The 22,686-nt window shown below is 48.5% G+C and overlaps 1 protein-coding gene across 3 annotated transcripts in view; it reads right to left on the bottom strand.

Annotated features, from left to right (window-relative positions):
- LOC126520591 (carboxypeptidase D-like) overlaps positions 1–22,686 on the bottom strand; it is a 175,100-nt gene that overhangs the window by 76,058 nt on the left and 76,356 nt on the right. Inside the window, exon 1 of one of the 3 annotated variants that reach the window (XM_055065617.2) lies at positions 12,140–12,328. The exons of the other annotated variants lie outside the window; for them this stretch is intronic. The gene's annotated coding sequence lies outside the window, so the exon portion shown is untranslated. Of the gene's footprint in view, positions 1–12,139; positions 12,329–22,686 lie in introns of those variants that run through there. 3 annotated transcript variants of the gene reach the window in all.

The following is a 22,686-nucleotide window of genomic DNA, read 5'->3' on the forward strand; positions in this document are numbered from 1 at the left end:
GAAATAATTATTATTCGCCCCATTGCACAAATAAAAGCGTAGATATTGACCACGACATAATAGAAAGTTTTGTGAAGAAGAGGCTTTCGATTTCTGCGCGGAATCCTGACAGATGTGAACGAAACTTCTTTTTTTTAAACAGAGGTATATTTATTTATTTATTGCACCGTTCTTAAGCTCTGGGCAACACGCTATTAATGTAATACAATGTGGGTTGCCATGCAGCCCCTTCGGCTGTTCAGAGATACGCGAGGCAAAATATGTGTCGATGGTATCTGACATATACCGTACACCGGTGTGCATTGGGCATGGTAGGAAAAAAGAACACTGACAATAAGCATTAAATTACACTCGATTAGTCCTAATAGGCTTTTTTTGTTAGCTGATTATTTTTCAGTCTCTCAGTAAATATTTAATTCAACGGAAACTTGGCACGGTAGAAAGGACGTGTACTAAGAAAAGATGGCTGGCGACATCACCTTGAAATTCCCGTATCAGCTTGTCGTAACGTCGGAAGTTTTTTAACGTCTGGCCTAGGCTGGTTATTTGTGTATATGTAAAGAAAGTTAATAGAACTGCAGGTAACTAATAAACCTGACATTACCGCAAAGTCATTCTGCTAAAGGATGCCCCGAAGTACGTGCTGCGCTATGTGTGATGTGACATTGGAGGGTTTTAGCTCACACGTATAAAGCCTCGGCGTCACCGTTGAGCACAGCCCCAGCTCGTGAGCTTGCCATTGCGCCCTGTTGCTGTGTACTCTTGTGTCTGCGCCTACTCCGGCCAACCCCTCCACTTTTCTGATAATTAATATTTTCTCTCTCTTTTGTCCGCCGCCGCAAATGTTTTCTTTCTTTTTTGATGTTGGCTGCCTGGCGTTTTTTAATGGACACCCAGAGTTCAGTACAAGCGCGCTTGTGCATCCGCCCCCGCCGAAATCGGAGCATTCTCGCTGGCTATGGCGTTTTGCTGCTTAGCTCTGGAGGTAACGGGGTCGTCTCCAGTTCAGGGCGGCCGCCTTCCAATGAGGACGGAATGCAAGAACGCCCGTGTAATTATGCTTAAGTGCACGTTAGAGAACCACAGGTGGCCCAAGTTATCCCGAATCCCTCCGAAACGGCGTCCCTCAGAGACCCGGGGTTTGCTTCGGGACTCAACGACAACCGAACACCCGTTGAGCGGCTCCAGTCGGTACGACGCCCCTCTCTCGAGAGACAAGGTTAAAACGGCTGGACTCACTCCAGATCATTTTCCGAGTCGAATTGAACGCTGCAACCGTGGCCACACCCATCGCTGGCGAAAAAAAAAAAGGTATTGTTACGAAGAGGAAGCGCGATGCACAAATGTATTTAAAGCTATTTACATGGGGAAAAGCTAATCGCTCAGGCTGGTACGCAGGTCGCTGCTCCAGAAGACAGTCGACTGCTTCCTCTTCGTCTCCTTCCTGCGCGCACGGTCCCGTCCAACTGCACCGTAACAATATGTTTGAGCACTGATGGCAGGTCTTCAAGTGTACCGGCCTGAGTATTCGATTATAGTTGTAAACTTCCTCTTGCGTGCACGCAGTATTCCAACTTTTCCTCTTTCTACTCCCCATTTCCCTTACCCGCTGCGTAGGGTAGCAAACGGGAAGTTCGTCTGTTTGGTCTCCCTGCATTTCCTATCCTTGTTTTATCTCTATTAAAAGCGGCTGCATAAGTGAGCCTATAGATTGTCAACGCCCGTCTGTGATTCTTGGTAAATATTTCGTGACCAGTTGCCTTCAGTATTCAAACGCACTGTAGATGAGATGTGCTCCTGAATCAATCCTTCATCGCCGCCTGCAACATCCGGAGACTACGGTAACACACAGGTGCGCAACACACGGTAGAGTCGAGCGACTGCTTCGACTTGAGGGCTGTTTGTAAAAAAACAGAGGTTAATCACGCACGTCCCGCGCAGCACCGTTATTTTCAAGTTGCGCTATGCCTACGTCACTTCCGGCACGGGATCCCAGCCACTGGAGGCGTCTTGAATGACAAAACGGTACAGGCAGAAGGGACGCGCCACACAGAGCCTGGTCGCAGCGAGCACCGGTCCTTCGTCCGTCCTAACGGCTCTTTCCGACTTTTTGTGGCGCGCTTCGGTCTGCGATGGAAGGGCAAAAAGTGGGAGGTTTTGTCAGACGCCCGCAAAAGGAGCCCGCTAGCAGCCATGATAAGCAGGTATTGCGGAACACAATGTGAATTCAAATGGGTAGACTCTGTCTTCTGAAGAACAAAAGGGGTCTCTGACAATGTCAAGGATTGGGCAAGGACGAACACCACGGCTTACGTAACCTGGCACTAAGCGATAGCCTAGGATTTCCGTTACTTTCTTCCTTGTTACATTTTTCGAGAACGACTGCCCTTCTAAGGCATGGTAGAATTCTTTCCTCCTTCTTGCCGTTAATTTCGCGCATTTAGAATGCACAACTATTGTCGTAATCGCAGACTTCACAGTCTTACCACGTGGGCAGCCTCCCCTTTCCTATGGCGCAGTGCGAAAATTGTTGCCACCTCCATTTTTGCTGTTATAGCTGAGTGCATGTATTCCGCAGTCACAATATAAAATGTGTCTAAGCAGCGGGAGCTCTGCAAGTGAGAATATCTCCCAGCGTCGAAAGTTTTTTGCAACGCGAAGTTTATATAATTTTAGCAAATAAGTTAACCCAAAGTATCAACAGAGTTTTCAATAACCAGCCTCCAGAACTTCACTTCGCATCTATAAATCTAACAATTGTACATTTCAAGTGTTCCATCTATATAGCATGCTAATCACGCGATACTCGTGCTTTTTTGTGTGCGTCGTAACTGCTGTGTGTTTTGTAACTACGCTGTCTGGGTGTTCATTCATGTGGTAATTTATTTGGGCTGTTTTAATCGTAAATTCTTATTCAGCATCACTTGATACATCCTGACACTCAACTTGCCAATGTTTTATTTTTGCCCGATATTATTTTTTATGGCAAGAAGACGTAAACGACACCTCCAATTTTGCCTTGCATTTCCTTGTTTGTTTATTTATTTCTTGTACATGCGCCGAAGTAGATTGAAAAAATGTAGGAGGGAGACGGAAGTTTTATATTCGGTAATAAAGAGCTACCATGGAGAAATCCGGCCGGAACGTGCAGTTTTATGTTTTCATAGAACATCTGACTACTTAGACAGAAACGAGGACAAAAACAAAATAGAAAACACAACATGTAGGTATCAAAACACTAAAAATTCTACGTGCAGTATGTTGAATGTGCAAATAGCGTACGCAACATATATGCGCACAATATGTGCGTATACCACAACGGCGCCTGTGCTCAAAGGGAACCTTCGCTCCGTCTAAAAGCTTTCTTCTGCAAATAATTATTTGTAAAAGTTGCCGCCATCCATTTACGCCTGCACCTTACAAGAAAGCAGGTAATTTTGAATTATAGCGCGTATTCTCCAATCGTAATACGACGAGAACAACAAGCATAGCTTGCGGCCGCCCCTATTTTTAATTAATTCTGGGACAGCATGATAGCGCCCGCACTCTGCGCATGGAACAGGCACGTTGCATATGCAATGCGAGTCGCTAAAGAGTAATATACATAAATAAATGTAGGCTGTGGCGTAGAAGTACCAGCCGTATAGGAATGTGTACGGTAACGAACGATATAAAACGTAAAGTCCGCGAAGGGAGAAGGTATTGCGAAGTCATCTAATGTGCCGGCACTTGAGGGCTTTGCACCGTGCGCACATCGACGCGCCCTCGCGTATGCATTCAGAGGTGACCGTGGCCGTCCTGCCCTGCACGCAGCGCACTTAACCGGCCGGGGGCCATCTCACGCGCGGCGCGGTTCGATGTACTCGTTAAGGACGTCGAGTGGCACTGACGTCAGGGCTGTCCGAAAGACCACGCGCGGTTACTCCTGCACACGCTACATGCCGCGCGAGCGGCGGCTGAAAGGACGCAGTTTTGCAGCGCAGAGAGGTGCGCGGTGTGCTTGAATCGCTTGCGAGGGCTTTCTTTTTTTACCCGCTGCGCCAGTCCAGTGGCTATGACGTTGCGCTGCGAAGCTCGAGGTCGCGGGTTCGATCCCGGCTGCGGCGGCCGCATTTCGAGAGGGCGAAATGAAAAGAAAGAACGGCCATGCACTCCGTACAGATGCTAACACAGCGAACCTGAAATGTGGGCCCCGGTTTTATAGGTGGGTTAATTACGACGGTTTATTAAACTCTTTCTCAGTTATTGGTTACGTCTTTGTGTTTATTAATGAGGTTACGCACACGCTTGGCTTGTGTTTATCACAGTGTTAACTTGAAATGCCGCACATCGGGCTTAGCATAATCACCATCAGGGAGGGGTGCAATGACCGGTTCGTTGTGTTACTCCAGCGGGTTCATCGAAGTCTTTCGGAATTATGTTACGCATCTGTGTTTCGGAATGCGTTATTCATAGTGTTCAGAACTAGGTTTTTCCGTGGTTGCTCTGTGGCTATGGTGTTAGGCTGCTGAGCACGAGGTCGTGGGATCGAATCCCGGCCCCGGTGGCCGCATTCCGATGGGGGCGAAATGCGAAAACACCCGTGTACTTAGATTTAGGTGCCCGTTAAAGAACCCCAGGTGGTCGAAATTTCCGGAGTCCCTCACTACGGCGTGCCTCATAATCAGAAAGTGGTTTTGGCACGTAAAACCCCATAATTTAATTTTTTTAATAACTCAGTTTTACACTGTAGTTACCAAGTGACACTCCGGGGCCGCACATTTCATTTAAATAAAGACAAGAACATATTTTTGAACTTATTGCGAAGTCGGAGAGATACTGCTGCACGCGTGCTTTGCTGCGAGAGAGAAACGACGTCACTATCAGCGCAACCAATGACGTGCCACAACTTTGGTGCGAGATAATTATGTCATCGTGATATTTTCTTAACCTCCTCCCCCTCTGTGTCCCTGCCCTGCAATAATACGAAGATAAACGGATATGTTTTAAATGCGTAAGCATTTCTATGCCTACCCAACGAGAAATTTGTCCGTCCTTCACGTAAGCCGAATGCATTGACCCATACCCCCGCAGGATAGGTTTCTGTGGGCGGACCACGAGTGTTTCGCCCAGACATATACAGCTTCGCTGTAAAACGCTCGAGCACATATACTTGGATTCACGTTAACGAACCCCAGGTAGTGACAATTATTCTAGTGCTCACCACAACAACGTGCCTCATAATCAGATCGTGGTTTTATATGTGAAAGCCCAGAATTTCATCAATTTATTACTATTATTTATTGTTTCACGTAGGTCCACATGTTGCTTTAATCTTGCGTACGGCGAAAGCGACACAGCCTGCGACGATGATCGGCCACTTTGCTGCTTCCTCCTCTTACAAATATATGAACACAGTTCGCTAACTCTTCGCTTCTTAACCGCGTGGCAACGAGGCATCTTTCCTCAGAATGACATCCGTGTTATTCAAATGCGTTCTGTGTTGCGGGTCATATCAGGAGTGTGGGAGCGGTTTTGCACCTGTCCTACATGCTACGGCGTATAATCTTAGTAAACATTTTGCGGTCATGAATACGCATATTAGCTTGGATTTCAAGTTCGCAGTTCCATCAATTTTGCGTTATAGAACTGCTATAATCGTTCTGATGCGCCAGATCGACCTCAGCAACATCGTGCATACGGCCCTGAAGACGTCACACTTCCCTTTCGTTTTTGTGGTGTTACAACTAGAAGCGCTGTCGAAGGCCCTTTTCAACGTATTTTGTGCACCAGCGCGTCGAAATGAGCCGGCCCGGAGAGCGGCAGAGAAACGCGCTGTTTGTATTTAACAGGTTCGGCTGATCACGGTAGCCGCCCTTTCCTAATGAGTAGCATCTATATATTTATGCATAGCGAAGCCGACTCCTTGAGCCCTCGATTCGCTGTCCAGCTCGTCATTAACCGAACAGCCGCGTTCCTGCCACTACTTACGACGTTCCTTCGGCGATCGCCAAGATGCGGTGCGTGGCTTCGTTCCGAGAAAAAGAAAGCAAGCCGTTGCCTGTTTGCCAGACGGCCCGCCGTTGCCGAGATCGCAGCGGGGCTCCCAGACGGGCCCGGTCGGCTTCGCCCCGGCTGCGAGCGCGCGCACCCGCCGTGGGTGGAGTGACGCTCCTCGGGCGAGAAAGGGCGCCGCGGCCGTCAACGCCTGGCGCACCAAGGTCTCGGCGCATCGCGAGAGCGTGCGCCGGTGCTTGCCAGAAGGTACCGCTGTGCTTGCCAGCCCCTTAAGAAAGCCACGCCAATGGCCAAGTGCGATCGCTTTCGATGGCTCGTCACGTATATTTGCGGGTGAGCAGATCTATGCTATATGGCGCCTAAGTTTGACCTTTCGGTGCAGAAACACCGTGGTGACCGGTGCGTGAGGTCAAGAACAATAAATAAGCCATCGTGCACGCGGAGACGTGAACTGGGCTTCTTATGAGAACGACTCGAATGGGCGGCCTTTCTCTCAGCCTCGAAAAAACAAGTGGCCGGGCGTGTACCAAGGTTTACGTGTACGTTGCGCGCTAGCGATGACCACACTGTGAAGCCGCGTTACTCACCACACAGTGGCTATGGGGAGGCTTTGTATCGTAAGGTCTCGTTTATAGTGGCATATGGCTCTTGCCTAAAATAAAAGCTTATTGTAATTATTGCAATCTATGAGTATACGATGTCTCAACCTTTTTCCCCGCGTTTCCCTCGAACCGCAAACACGACTTCTGCCGCACGTAAGCAACAAATACGCGACGCGCCTGCTTCTTATGCGCCACCATTCTGCCGTCCGTCCGAACACCGGGCGACAGGTAACAATGACAAAGAAAACAAAGAAAAAACGCCTTTTACGTGACGTACATGACACAGAAGACGATAATCACTTGTCGGCCAAAGCCGACAACTATACGCAACAAAAGGGAGCAGTTATCTCGTTGAAGATCTTTCCAGAAAATTCTAAATTTGTGGATTTGTATGCCATATGCATGCACAGGTAGATGGCGTTCAAGTTGACTGAGCTTGTTTTATTACTGTTTGTTACTGTAGCTTGTTTTATTTGACTGAGTTTGTTTGTTTTATTAGAATGTGAAGACGTCTACCCAGCGGTCGATTTAGGCACCACTGGCCTCCTTGAAGCCCTTGTGTTCAGCGGGAGCAGTGGTAAAGCAAACATGTCCGCAATAGGCATTAGTAAGAGGCGATTGGATGATTGGTGGAAGAAAAGTAGGGAAACGACAAAAGACGGAGACGTACAAAAGCACAGTTCGCAATAGGGGGTCAGAAAATTTGGGCGTGACAGTTCATAGTGTTTCTTTTTTCATTGTTTAACCTAAGTAGGACATTAGGCAGTATAATAGCTCGAGCTTGGTGGCGCAACCCACCGCCCCGTTCCAAAGGGGACGCTCATAACATCCATCCATCCATCCATCCATCCTTGTTATTGCTCACGTTGTGGTCCTGCTGTACTCTGCCATGCACGTGCCATTCAGTTTACGCTATTCAAAGGCTATATCCGAAGAGTACGTGACCTCTAGATTGATTGATTGATTGATTGATTGATTGATTGATTGATTGATTGATTGATTGATTGATTGATTGATTGATTGATTGATTGATTGATTGATTGATTTATGGATGGATGGATGGATGGATGGATGGATGGATGGATGGATGGATGGATGGATGGATGGATGGATGGATGGACCGACCGACCGATCAATCGTTCGCGTGAGTGAGTGAGTGAGTGAGTGAGTGAGTGAGTGAGTGAGTGAGTGAGTGAGTGAGTGAGTGAGTGAGTGAGAGCAAGCGAGCGCGTCACCGTCTCAGCATGCGCAAGGCGAGTAGTACCTCCTCGCCGCAGATACTTCTTTCTCTTCCCCTTTTCCCATCCCCCAGTGTAGGGTAGCCAACCAGACTATTGACTGGTTAACATCCCTGCCTTCCTGTATTCTTCTCTCTCTCTCTCTCTGTAGTGCTGCTAAATCCTCTATGCCAAAGAGAAGAAAAGGACGCAGCATCAGTAGATAATTCCACATAGCTTTGCGTACATCAAAATCAAAACGTCAGGTCTCGCGGGGAGGGCATCAATTCCCAAGTTACAACGCACGTCCACAGCACAGCCATGGCGTCGTGCGAGCTCGACAAGAGGGCGCTCGTGCAGCATCTAGGTTTTCATTACTTCCTCGTTGCTGCCAGACGTGGCCGCCTGTAAAGCAGCCATAATTTCAGCGCAGAACGACCGGAGGCCGGCAAATGCGAGGCAGCGAAACTTGACAGAGACGCTGCGGAATGTACAGCGAAAACTGGGAACGGAAGTGAATGCACTGTCACGGCCACAGAGCGTGGGCGCACAATAATTTGCCGCCGCTATTCGCGGTCACCTTCCACCGCTGCTATTTGTGGCCCCAACCATCTGTTCCCGAAAGAAGCCGAGGAGGCGCCGACACTCAACCGCGCCTGCATGTCCGTGCACACGCTTGCTATGTTATGCCGAAAGGATGTGACGCCTTGCCTCGTGTCTCGGGAAACACACGGGGCGTTTACATCGACCCGACAGAAGCGGGTTAAGTCAGACACCGGGCTGACCGAGCCCGACGTGACCGCGATTACATGAACTCGCTTCTGACAAGTCTGAACAAAGACGGCACACAGCGTCGAGCCAAGACATGGACGCGTTTCCGGTTTCCGCTACCGTCTGCAACAGCTCTATTTCATAGGTCTTATAGTTACGACGAGGTTTGAAATATTGAAAGTTTCAATAACATACATAAGGCTTTAACAATTGCAATTGCAGTTACAAAGTACACACTTTTGTATTGCACGGTGCTTGTCTTGTCCTGATATGCTATTCCCGCTGCCGGCGCATAAATCGCGACGGCACACAGTGGCCCCGCGCAAGTATCGGCGCTGGCGGGCCTGACACGTCCGCGTTTACATGCCCGCTGCAAGCAGGTCGTACTGGCCCAACGCATGCCGTCCGGCTGACTCGACGCGCGCTCAGCCCGACCGGCTATAGCGTTCAGCTCGACAGGCATATTCCTGCCCGACAAGCTGACTCCACCCGCTTTTTTCAGGTCCGTGTAAACGCCCTGACACACGCTGGGCTGAACAGTTTGATGGTTGGTGCCTACAGACCGGCATCACAACTAAATAGGGTTCGCTCGAAGGCAATCATTATGTTCCTATGAAGTACGAGTGACCCACCGCGGTTGCTCAGTGGCTATGGTGTTAGACTGCTGAGCACGAGGTCGCGGGATCGAATCCCGGCCACGACGGCCGCATTTCGATGGGGGCGAAGTGCGAGAACACCCGTGTACTTAGATTTAGGTGCGCGTTAAAGAACCCCAGGCGGTCGAAATTTCCGGAGTCCTCCACTACGGCGTGCCTCATAATCAGAAAGTGGTTTTGGCACGTAAAACCCCATAATTTTTTTTAAGTACAAGTGCTCTCGCTTGCCAATGCTTATGGTCACCGAAAAACAGTGCACCGCAAAGCGCGAGCACACTTCAACGTCCCTTTGAGAACAGTGGCATATGTGATAAATAGTGACTGCACAGTACCGTGTGTAATCGCGTCTAGTTTCGTGCGCCTGCGTGAAACATATATGCTTGCGTTATACCTCGGACCCCCACGTGGATTCTGTTTCAACTGCAGTTTTTCGGGGAAGGCTTCCACTTTCCCGTGGCTACATTTTTCTTCTCTTTAAGTGTTAACTATGGAGCAAGAACTTTATATATTTCTTTAGAACTTTTTACTATATATATATTTAATAACCAAGCGAAAAGGAGTAGTCATAGCCAACATACACAGCGGCAAATACTCGTTCCTTTATTTTCGTCTCAATAAAAAAAAAAAGTCGAAAGGAAAGGAAAGCTAGGGCTGGGGATCAGTCTATTAGAACGGATAGCTTAGGTGTGTTCAGTATTGCGGTGACTCGGTAACGAATGCGTTAGCCTCATCGCACGCGTGCCACATCTTAGCAAGACCACGCGCAGCAGTAAGAAAAAGCTGCTGTGCTCAGTGTTCTCAGGGTGGTCTAGGCCTCCATAAGACTCAGTGCTTGTTGTGGAGACAGCCAGTCAGATGTACTTTGGAGGTTAATGGCGTGTATGTGTACACATATAGTTGCCTGAACGAGGAAGGAAGCCCTGGCGTTATGTCAGGAGCAAGGCACAAAAGAGAGGAGTGGATCCCCGGAAACTGAGCCGCGGAACATAGGCTGAGAGAACCGGAAAGCGTGCCTAAGTACATGAGACAGCGTTGCGTCAGACCGAATGAGATGCAACACGCAGATGCAAAAGCCTGATTGATATGCCGCTGCACAAACATTGACAGAAGGTACGCAGATGGATGGCGAAAAGGGTGAGGGACACGACAATGCATTATCAATTTGCGTAGATTGCACAAGAGTAATACATGGATAGTGCACAGTAGCATAGTAATTGGTTGTTTATCGGCGTATAAGAGGAAAGGGAAGGAGAAGAAATTACTGCTGGCCGCACTGTAACTGCCTAGCGCAGTCCGCTGACGCCCAAATGAGATGAGCAGCGGGGTGACGAAGACGGCGGATTAAAAGGACAGAGGCAGGATAACAGAGAGGATAGCGTGATGGGTGGCTACTACAGGGTTGTAGACACTCTGCAGGCGAGAGTGACACAAATACAGAGCGAAAGGTGCAAAAAAGGCAGGACATTGCCTATAAGGTCCCTTCTCGGCTGGTATTACCCGACGTAGTGGAAGGCGAAGCGAAAGAAATAAAGATAAGAAAAAAATTGGTGGTTCTCCCGCAATCGAGAGTGGATGTAAGCATGAAATGGCAACCAGCAAAGCAGATTGGTTGGAGTTGATACTAGCCACAATCTTAAAAATGTAATACATGTTCGCAACGGCATACCACACCAAACCACACCGCGCGACGCCATACCGTGCACTGGTCCATATATGGACGCTGCCCAGCTAGAAGAAACAAACCGGTTGAAGGCGGCACGACAGGCAGCGAAAGACGCCAGGGAGGCAAAGCGCACTGGCTAGCTAGAAGAAGAATGAATTGAATTCGGCGATTTTACGTGCAAAAACCACGGTTTGATTATGAGGCATGTCGTAGTGGGGGACTGCGGATAAATTTTGACCACAAGGGAATCTTTAACGTGCTCCCAATGCACGGGGCCACGGGCGTTCTTGCATTTTGCCACGCGAGGGACTTTACGTGTATTCGTGGGCTTCTTTCACGCTCGAAAAAACACTTTTATGTAGCACGTATTGAGCAATTAACAGAAAGTTGTATCGGCGGTCTTTCTATGTCGCTCTACAACTTTCTCATTGACACTATTCATCTCATTATAGTACTTGAGAAGTTGATCAATTATATAAGACTAATTACGTAATTAGACGGAATGCAAAAAGATGCTCTCAGTATCTCCAAGCGACGGGCAAACAACATTATGATGGTTCTGTCCAGCTACGTGGCTTTTGCATATATTTTAAATCTTGGTGTACAATAGTTGGGACAGCCCATATATGTACATTGACAAAGGTGTGCTCGATACATTTATTTCGCACATTGTGCAAATAACCTGTCGGCTTCTGCAAAAAACGTCCCGTAGCGCTGGTAGCTAGCAGCCTTATCTGTACCAGTATTTTGGTTGCTGCGCTAGAGGTTGTGCATTATGATAATTACGAACAATTTCCCAATACGGATACAGAAAGAAACCTTCGAGAATGACCGTTTGCTGTGTACTTGGCCATGCACACGCTTGCCAAGTTTATCCTAGGTACCAGCAACCCTCTTTCGCGGAATGTTGGGACTGCATGGCGTCTTCTATCGATCGTTGCAATTGGCCAAAAGACCGAGGCGTTGTCTTTGCTGTATATAGGCCGATATTAAAGCGGACTAAAGAACCAACTGAGCTGTAAAACTCGTGAGCCTAGGATAGACATAACCATTTATTTACACGCGCTTTTTTTCCGAGAAAATTAAGTTCTCCCGGTAGCAGCTGAGGTCAGTCAAATGCGAGCGACAAGGGAGAACAGCGTAAAAATGAGTGTACAGCTCAACATTGTGATATCACCGGATGCCAGAATGGTGTCGTCTTCGGCCCATAAGAGAGAGCGTCTTGCCACTCACCTTCTTTGCTTCCGCTGAGCTCCCAGAGAGTGGGCGAGGCACTGCACGAGTCCCGAAGCTTAGCAAGAAGCGTTCGTGCTTCAGCCACCAAAGACAGCGTGCACGTGTGCTTAAAGAGCGCGGACGGAAAAACTGGACGACTTACAGGTCTATAAACATAAAACCAACCGCTGCAAAATCCGTTTAGCTAAGTCACTCGACACATACTCCGCGGCTGAGGAAAAGCATTCTTCGACAAGTTTTCTACTTCGCCGCAACTCTTGGGCGGAGCCGTCGTCCTTGCCTGCGTGACAGAGACGATTTCCGGAGGCGTTTGAAACGAGTCATTAGGCACCGCTCGTCGCTCGGCAGTGAGACGGAAGCTGTCCGAGCTGCGCAGAAACGATTGGGGAACTTTTCGCAAATGAAGGAGGGTTGCGCCCTGAATAAGGGCAATCAAAACGATGCAGCGTGTAAGGTACGCAGCTTCCAGAAGCAACTTACTGTAGACTGTAATAAAAAGGCCCTAATGCTACCTCATACCCTATCGGAAGGACTCGACGGTTGCGCATGACACTTTACGGTGTACCCAAACAAGTGCACTGCAAGTGTTCTTTCTTTGAACTGATTTCTTTTCGTGTAGGTATTGTGTACGGAGCAAACTTCTCATGAAGCAAACCTCCTTAGTTAACCCTGGTCTCGGCGTCATGTGCAAGCTCTGTTTCGATTTCTATAATCACAACGCCAATTTCAAGCGCGTGATGAACGCTTGTTCAGCGCAGTGTTCCCAAACTGCGCTCAGCGGACCCCGAGTGAACCTCGGGAAAGATGAAAGCACTAACCGGGACAGTGGTGTAGACTCGTCACTGACGAGTATAGGCTATCAAAAGAGCTTAATTCCCGACGAGGCATTTATGGTGACCTATCTGTGTGAATGAACACGTCGATCTTGACCTATCTAGACATGAGAAGCGAAATTGTTGCTGAATTAGAGTGGTGGCTATGATTGCTGTGATCCTAACCTGAAGCCAGCATCCTTGTTATTCACAAGCGGCAATAGTCATTGCTTATAGCAGACAACATGTCAGAAATATTACACCTTAAACGTAACTCGTGTAGATCAAAATATAACAAGATTTGAAATTAGGTCCATGAAAACTCACAAGGCGGAGAAAACTTTGCGAGATGGAAAATTGGCATTTACCTAAATGTAACACACAGCTGCGACCTTTCTGAGGGACACTGATATCAATGAGATACTTTAGCTAGTTCGTATGTTGCGTGTTGTGGGTCGTTTTGTGTATGCTTTGTGTGTGTGAAGTACACTTCTGGTATATAATTTCATATTTCATTATTGCGTCCGGAATGCCCTGCAGGCACGATACCTCCATTCGAAGTAGTAGTGAACAGGTTACGGAGGCTCCTTCTATAACTAGCGATGAAGTTAGAAGGGCCTTGCAAGACATGAAACGGGGGAAAGCGGCAGGATAAGATGGAATACCAGTCGATTTAATCAAATATGGAAAAGAGATAATGCTTGAAAAACTGGCGGCCCTTTATACGAACTGTCTATCGACTTCAAAGGTCCCAGAGAACTGGAAGAATGCCAACATTATACTATTACACAAAAAGGAAGACGTCAAAGCATTGAAAAATTATAGGCCCATATTAGCTTACTTCCAATATTATATAAAATATTCACCAAGATAATCTACAATAGAATCAGGGCAACACTGGACTTTAGTCAACCAAGGGAACAGGCAGGTTTCAGGAAGGGATACTCTACAATGGATCACATTCATGTCATCAATCATATAATCGAGAAATCCGCAGAGCACAATCAGCCTCTCTATGCGGCTTTCATAGATTACGAAAAGGCATTTAATTCAGTCGAGATACCAGCAGTCATAGAAGCACTACGTAACCAAGGAATACAGGACGCTTACGTAAATATCTTGGGAAGTATCAACAGAAATTCCACAGCTACCTTAATTCTCCGCAAGAAAAGTAGGAAGATACTTATAAAGAAAGGGGTCAAACAAGGAGACACAATCTCTACAATGCTATTCACTGCGTGCTTGGAAGAAGTATTCAAGCTATTAGACAGTCAAAAGCCGCCAACGAGATCAGTCATGATCATCTGGGCGCCAGCTCATCAAGGCATTCCTGGCAACGAGGTCGCCAACCACGGGGATCGAGATCTGACCCACCGAGCCACCGAAGGTATACTCAAAGCTTTGCTCTCGATGACTTCCAAGGCCAGGTTTACACACGTCACAGGAACGGAAGCACTCATGGCTGTGCCATAAGCTTGCTTGCAGTAATCCCCATTACACACAAAGTAACTGTTGCTAAGGCAGAAGTGCAGAAGGTGACGGAGATTTTCAACCTCGAACGCGGTCCTTGAGGGTAGAGACGGATATTTGCTAACTACTTGTTTGCAGCTTTCCACGGTGAAACCTATTGGTACTGATGTGGACATTGACTTCACGTCAAAGGAAATCAACCGGTCTTCGTCATACAAGTTAATTTTCTTCAGAATGTCGACAAAATGTGCCGAGTCTTTAACATTACAGGTTGTGTTTCCGACAAGTGGTCGCACGCAGCTGATACAGATGTCTCGCTTCTATGTGAACAAGAGACCTGTAGAGGACTCGAAACGTCATAAACTCCTTTTTCTTTTCAAAGTTTGGCGAGTGTTTGTTTGCTGTCAAGAAGAAAATGGGCTATATTCTGTGACTCAAAGGCAGCCCTGCAGTCACTCTTATCAGCTCTGCGTCGCAACCCACATGAACAATTGGCAGCAGAGATACGATTACGCTACCATCAAGCGGGAGACAGAGGCCACGACATTGTATTTCAGTGGCTACCTGTGCACTGCAACATCACTGGTAATGAAAGTGCCAACAAAGCAGCCCGTAAGGCACATGGAGAATGTGAAAGAACCTCGATACCATTGTCGAGAACGGATGCAGCGCGCGGTACCTCAGCGGTATTGCCCATACTATAACTCTAAGAAAACCGAATATAGTGGAATTTACCAACTGGCGCCTGTATGCCATGGACCCACATATGAAATTACAGCTTTTACCGGGTTTTAATCGACGTGAACAAACATTACTGTGCCGCGTGCGAATAGGAGTTTCTTTTACAAACGTCTGCTCATTCCTAATTGGAATGGCGAACAGTGCGAATTGCAGCACATGCGGAGTTGAGGAAACTACCAAGCGTATCTTATGTGACTGCCCTACTTACGAAGATGAGAGGAGTGCCCTTCGGAGAGCTTTGGGGCATTTAGACGACTGGCAATTCACAGAGAAGATCTTGGGCCCGTAGCCTCGTCCGCCTGCTGTGCGCAAGGCTACAAAGGCGCTTCTGCATTTTTGGAATGCACCAGCCTGTGCGATCGTCTGTGACTAACTCAGCAATGAACGCTTAACAGTCTATGTAACTGTGCAAGGTGTGAACTTCTTCGTTCCTTCTCCTCTTTCAATCTACTTTCCCCTTTCCCTGTGCAGAGCCGCCTACCGGGCTCAGCCTGGTTAACCTCCGTGCCTTTCCCTTATGACTTCTCACCTTTGCACAACCTCAAGATACTCTATCAGACGGTTGCGAATTTTCCATCTTGTAGCGTGACTTTTCAGTACTTTTCGTACTTTGCGGTAAAAAAAAATTAACAGAAGCACTCGAAAGGGCATCCGGTTAGTGAGGTAAATTGAGAACCGGCATACTTGATAGTGGACGACGATCGCGAATGCTTCTGACGCCGCAGGCATAAACATCACGCTATGGGGACGATCGCTCTCCTGATCAGCTCACGCCCGCTTTCGTAGATCCCACAGCAGTGCGCGGCAGGCGACGCACGCGGACCCGTTTTGTGCGCCCGTGTGGTAGACGCCGCACGCGTTTCCCCGAAGGGAAAACCCCTCCTGTGCGGCGACCTTGCCGGCGCGCCGACGACGAGCGCGGCCGACGTCGTGCCTCCGATTACTGGGGCGTGCGTGTCGGCTCTGCTCCAGTACTCGCGCACGCTTCGCTGGAAATTCACCGAGGGCGGAGGTACGGAGCGCGTGCAGTTCTCGATCGACGGGGCGGCAACACGTGAAGCCCTCGCTCGACCGCGTTAAGCGTTTTCGCGGTTTGGGGAGGGCGCGAGCACGCCTTTTCACTTTTCCCACTGAGGCACGCACAGTCTCTGGCGAAGCGATCGAAGGTTATGGTTCGCCCGTCGAACCGATTCTATCAGAGTTACGATGCTCTCCTTGAGTGGCCGTTACTTTGTTCGTACAAAGTTATGTGCTATAATCTAGCATTCATCCATCGATGGCTACTATATAGCGCGGGGTAGTTCTACGATCGATTGGGAGCGCGGGCGTATTAGCGTATTACTGAGAGAACCTAGAAGGAGCTGGCAGCTGGGATAGTTGATAATACATCTTGATAAAAGCTATTGTCTTTCTTGAGGGCGACTGGTCCGTGTGAACGCCTTTGACCTGGTGAGGGCCTCTGCGCTCGTGCGCGAGCTCACCGCGTCTTTCATTCGGCCCACCCCTCTCTATCTCATCTTTCTATTCCCCCTTTCCCGTCCCCCAGTGTAGGGTAGCCAACCAGACGCATTTCTGGTTAACGTCCCTGCCTTCCTTCTTTCTTTTCTCCTCCTTCTTGGTGAAAGCTCGTAGAGCGCAGGAAAACAAACTCGCATACACGCACGTCTTGAGGGCGACTGGTCCGTGTATTTTATCCAGCTGGATGTAGGTCGATATTACCTTTCAGCCTAAGAAAGCTGATATATAATTCTCTTTTTTACTCTCACCTCTCTTACTGCTTTTTGGTATGGGGATCTACCACAGTAACTAACTTAACAAAGGTGTACGTCCTACAAAAAAAGATAATTCGGCTTCTTTTTGATGTCCCCTACAATTCTCATACACATACTCTGTTTATTAAAGCAGATATAATGCCTGTCTGGAAATTGTTTAGCTATAGACTAATTGTTGCCTTTAAGTACGAATTAAAAGAAAATCGAAATTTCTTTCGCAACCTAGCCAAGCTAGAAATAGAACCTACATCCTATACTATACGTCAGTCTGAATACTGGAAGGTGGTCACTCCCCGTGCTAACTATTCTATGGGTACACTATCGTATATTTTGCCTAAACTTCTTAATGATCTGAATAAATGTGGAATTGATTTAGGTCGCACTACAGTTCGCGAACTGCGCCACGTGATATGTCATGTTTTTGAACAATTCTAATATTGATTTCCTTGTGATACATTAAATCGAATCAATTTTGCGTTTCTGTATGTTTGTATTCCTGTATGTTTCATGTATGCTCCTGTACTGCCTTGTAGAGGGGACCGTGGGCTCTAGTCAAGCTGTTCAGCAGCTTTTACCCACGGCCCCTCCATCGTTTTGATGGAAATAAAGCTTATTATTATTATTATTATTATTATTATTATTATTATTATTATTATTATTATTATTATTATCCATACAGAAGAACACACAAGAAAGGGGGACAGTTCCTTTTGTGATGTTTGTGTGTGTGAGCGCGTGCGTGTATGCGAGCGTGTTATACTGCGCTCTCGAGCTGTTACTGAGAGAACCACAGATACGACCGATCTGTAATCGCGGAAAGGCGTCACGTTTCCGGCATATTTCATGAGAGCGCCGAGCGTTGCAAGCAACGTGCTCTGCAGCGCCTGCCACCACGCAGTTAATGAGGACGAGGCTATGCAAAGAGGATTGTGCACTGATTATAGAAGGCATCTTCGCACACACGGTTCTATTTAGCGTAATCTCTTAACAGAGTGTAACCTCCAGGCACTGACGTCATGTCCGGTCCCTAATATTCCAGTTAATTATGTTGACCTTGTAACATTTCTTAATTATTATTTTTTAAATCTTGGAATGACAACACTCAATCACTACTCCGTTGACAGTTAAAGAAAAGGTGGGGATACGTTGACCAACCAGCTGAGTTTCCTCTTTGCACATCACATGCCTCCTGTCGGAATTAACGAGGAATGCGACAAGAAGATACTGGGCCCAGCCAGACGCTCGCCACGTCCGTCTTAAAAGGCTGGATCCCGCGATGCATTTTTTCTGTTCAGCGTGGAATTCCACGCCCTCATGCCTGCCTGACACACACACTACGTTTAGGTGTCGCTTTCGCGCGCAGGTACTTACAGATCATTGGACTGGCGGACTCCCCGGACTGTTCAGCGTGAGGCGTTGTTGAGACTGTAGTGCTCGTGGTGTGCCCTGTGTATGCGCGCGGAACACTGACACTGGAGGCTACCTTGAGTCATTTAGACAGCAGACCACTATCGGAGGACCTCCTGCTAGGTGTACGGCCGGAGAGTTGGGAGACGATAGGGGCAATACGTGCTTTTTCACGTTCTTTAGGCGACGCGGTCCTAGACTCGCGCTTGTGATGGTAGCACCTATGCGACGTGTTCTTTAGTCTTGTTTCTCCCATCATAATCCCCCATTGTGACTCTCTTTCTTCTCCTCTTCCAGTTCCCTTGCGGAGAGTAGCAGGCCAGATACTCCACTTTCAGGCCTACCTCATTTCCTTTTCCAGACAATAAACTTCTTTCTCTTTTCACTGCGCAGAACGCAAATAAATGCTCTCTATATGAAAAAAATCATATAAACAGAAAGTGAAGTAGATTACATGAAATTGACTTTGTCGGCGGTATCCTCATTCACGTGCCTTCATCACGTAGGCCTGCATGCTGCACGCGGCACTAGAACCTCGGTCGCTTGCTCTCGTTAGTCAATTGCGAAATTTGAAAGAGTTTGATTTCCCAAGCTTTGCCGAACCGAATTGCCAAATCAGGTGTGGAAGGAGCCGCTTGCTTCGGCGCAAAGGCGGCGGCGATAGCCTCGCGGCACGGCAACTGCGCAGAGGTGCGCCACATTCACTGCGCCGACCGACCACGATGCGGCTCGGCGGCGCCGCATCGCGCCGCGGGAAGACAGCCCGCGGCGCCGTGACGCGCGGCGTGATCCAGCGCTGTTGCGCCGCATCACGCTTGGTCAGCGCAATGCATTTGCGGTACGGCCTGTCGACTAAAGTAGGATGCGAGGGTCTTTGGAAAAGCGCACCGCGGCGCATCTCTTTAACCTATATACTCTAAAATCCAGATCGCCAACTCACCCCCCTCCCCTTTCACGAACCATGGCAATGGCTCCTGTCGTGCCATTGGTTACTGCCCGCAGAAGCGACAGACGCTGCTGAAAAGAGCTGCGCCATCGTCTATCGCTCTGAACTTAGCTGCGGCGATTCCAAAACGAAAACAAGCAAGAAAGCGCTGCGGCGCCGTTTTCTGCGCGCAGCGTTTACTCCGGCGTGGTTTTCCTCGGCTGTAGGTTACGAGCGATAGACGATTACGCACGCAGGTGGTTTTGTCAGCGCCTGTCGGTTGTCGTCGGCTGCTCTCCGTTCCAGCGAAGCCTAGCTCTCGCTTCGTGCGAGGAATACGCGCGCGAAATATATTAAAAGAGAATTGCAGTCTCATCGTAGCGATGCCTTCGGTTCGCTGCACCCTTCGAGACGACGCAAGTCGAACGTGTTCCGCCTGCCTCAGGAGGCACAAGAGGAAGCGGGCGTACTTGACCTAGATGCTTCAGTACTTCCTGCACAGCGGAGGTTAGAGTGTTCTTGGTCCATCGCTTTCGAGAGTACTTTTACTCTTGCGCCACAGCGAGATGCGCCTCACTGGGGTGCAGGGTGCTCTGTCAACACCTTCAACAAGTATTCGATGTCTAAAAATTTTAAAAATAATAAATTAGGTTATTCTAACGTTAGCTTAACGTTGACACAGCGAAAAACTGGCCCATTGATGTTTCGAAAAGTAACAGCGCTAAACAGACAAGGACACGTACAGGCAAAGAAGAGCACGACACTGGCATATGTAGTCTAACCATTACTCTATAGCGGGGAAAAACAATTGTGAGCGATGAGATGGTGCGTTCGTCGTGATTTCTCTCGCCCTTGCATTTACCGCTAGGTTAATGTTTAGTCTCAAAAGGGTTTAGCCTACATAAGCAACACGCAGGCTTTGTGAGAGACACCACAGTGGAGGGCTCCGGATCAGTTTCGACCAGCTGCTGTTCTTTAATCAACGCGCACGCGAGCTTCTTTGCATCCGCAGTTGTTCCACCGGAATGCGGCCACTCCGGCTGGGAACCGAACCCGCTACCTCGTGCTCATAGGCAGCACGCTACAGCCAATGAGTTAACACGGCGGTGGAGATAACGATGACGTGAGTTGTGACATTTCACATCCACTTCTGCTGCAACGCAGACTGAAAATGATATTATTATCGGTGAGGGGGAATACGTTACCAGCTTAGAATCGCCTTGGTCGGTTCCGCGGGCGATGGGCTGCACATGGGAGGCGGGGAAACGGTAAGGCGTCGTTGTAGAAAAGTTATGCATAGACACCACAGTCGGGCTTCAAGCCGATGCTCTCGATTTTGAAGGTGGCGATCAACCGGCTGAGGCGTTGGGTGTTATACCGGCGTGTACTGAGAGGATCTAATGTTGCGCGAAGTGCAAGGCGCCGCTCGCTGAGCGGTGCTCTCAGCGTGCAGTGGCGTCGCGGCGTGGCCGTAGCCATTGCGAGGCGGCACTAGCGTTCACGCGGGAGCGCACGCCTCCCTGCGAAAGGCCTCCCTTTTGGACATGCCTGAGAACTTCCGGCTTTTGACAACCCATTCCCCCTTATGGGCACTGAAGTTGTTATAACACCAAGAACGAGCGTCTACGTGGTGAACATGGTAGCAGTTGCAAGTTATTTCAATATTCCCTCGCCCATTTTTCCAGGTACGCATATTTGTCTTTAATACCCGAGCACTCTTCCGGAATGGCGATCAAGTTGTTCTGCTTGTCTATGTAGATAGTTTCACTTCTGCATTTTCACTCCGTTTATTTACTTTCTATTTCTTAGTCTTTAACCTCATCCTGTCAGCCGTCTATGCAGCGGGGACATTCCTTTCCGCGGGTATTAGAAATCCGATAAACTAACTGCTCGAAACAGTGCCCTTGGCTCGGAAGTCTAAATGGACCCGTAACTTTATGGGAGTGTGACGCCCGAAAACTAGCTGGAAACGACAAGCGTACAAAGTAGGCTTCACATTCTCAGTCATCGTTCACTGAACGCGATAATTAGTATACTGATGGAAGTCCTATATAGGCAGATAATCTAATGTAGCCGTTGCCTTCTAAACAATCACAAAAAACAGAAAAGACGAATCTGCCCTTTCCTCGCCTATACCGCTGCATGCTCACGATTTGCGAATGTCAAGTTTAGGAAAACCAGTCAGAAATTTCCGCACAACTTGCAGCGCGAACGGCTAAACTGCGTCTGTTGTGTTTCGCTTTGTTTGTATCGTATATCGCTTTCTTTTTCTTTTCATCCATTCACCTCCGAGAAAATAAGGCTGCTTCTTTGCGAGCCTCCGCTGTTTGGGCACTTGAGTCAATTGAGAGAGGCCTACAAAAGCAGACGTCTCCTTCCCTGTCCTTTTTTGTTCCGCCCGTCTGTATTTCTGTTTCTTTCGCGCTTTCTCGCGTCTGTCAGCTCTCGCAGCGTGCTTCGAAGACCTGGCCAAAGCATTTTACGGGCTACGGCAGCTGCGGCGATATTCAATACGGCCGCCCTGGCGCGCATGTCCTTCCGACCGACCGAACGACGCCTGCGGCGCCGCGAAGAGTGACGGCTGGACACGCGAGCTTTTTACGCTCATAGTGATACGTTGTTCGTGGCGGAGTTCCATCTTCTATACACGTCGGAGAGTTGCGCGAGAAATAACGGCGGGAAGGAAGAGCACATTTTGGTTCGAGGCGGACATAAATGATAAAACAAACCAAAGGCCGGCAATACTTAAGTCTTATAGTTCCAAACAGAAAAAAAAAATGTTTGAGGCCGAACTGAGAAGCAGCTGCAAAGCATAATTTCCGGACTGTCTTCATAGACACATAGAGGAATAATACACGGAGTTCCTCATAAAGCTCGTAGGTTCGTCTCATTAATAGGTTCGTTTCAAGAGCCGAACAACCACGGAGCAACAACACAATCCATCCGAAAAAGAAAATGAAGTCACCGCAATATTCGAAGCTGTGTATTAACACGGACGGATCGGAAGAGTGTAATCCTACACGCTTTATTACTATGCAGCCTGCTTGTGCTGGTTGTAGCTGCAAATAGAACGCGTTCGTTCGCACTTGGCCACCCCGATTATAGTTAGCGCGGAGAACGTATTGTCCGAGGCACGTCGCGATAGCGGCAAAAGAGGCGCTAATCGCTGTACTATAACGCGCTAAATTAGCGCGATCCCATATGTACGCATCGATGGATATAAACGCTCACGTTTCCTCACCTACACCCGCGTGGGCGTACTAGTGACCTTCGGGATGGCCGCATCCGTTGACCGGAACTGGCACGCCGTGTTCCGGAGAGAAGCACGAGCCCCGCAGGAGGCGCGCTTTGGCGTCGCGCGTTCCGAAGCGGGCCCGTTACGGCCTCGCGCGGTGCGCGCGCAGGCACACAGAGCGA

Source organism: Dermacentor andersoni, chromosome 3 (genome assembly GCF_023375885.2).
Source record: "Dermacentor andersoni chromosome 3, qqDerAnde1_hic_scaffold, whole genome shotgun sequence".
NCBI classification, from domain to species: domain Eukaryota; kingdom Metazoa; phylum Arthropoda; class Arachnida; order Ixodida; family Ixodidae; genus Dermacentor; species Dermacentor andersoni.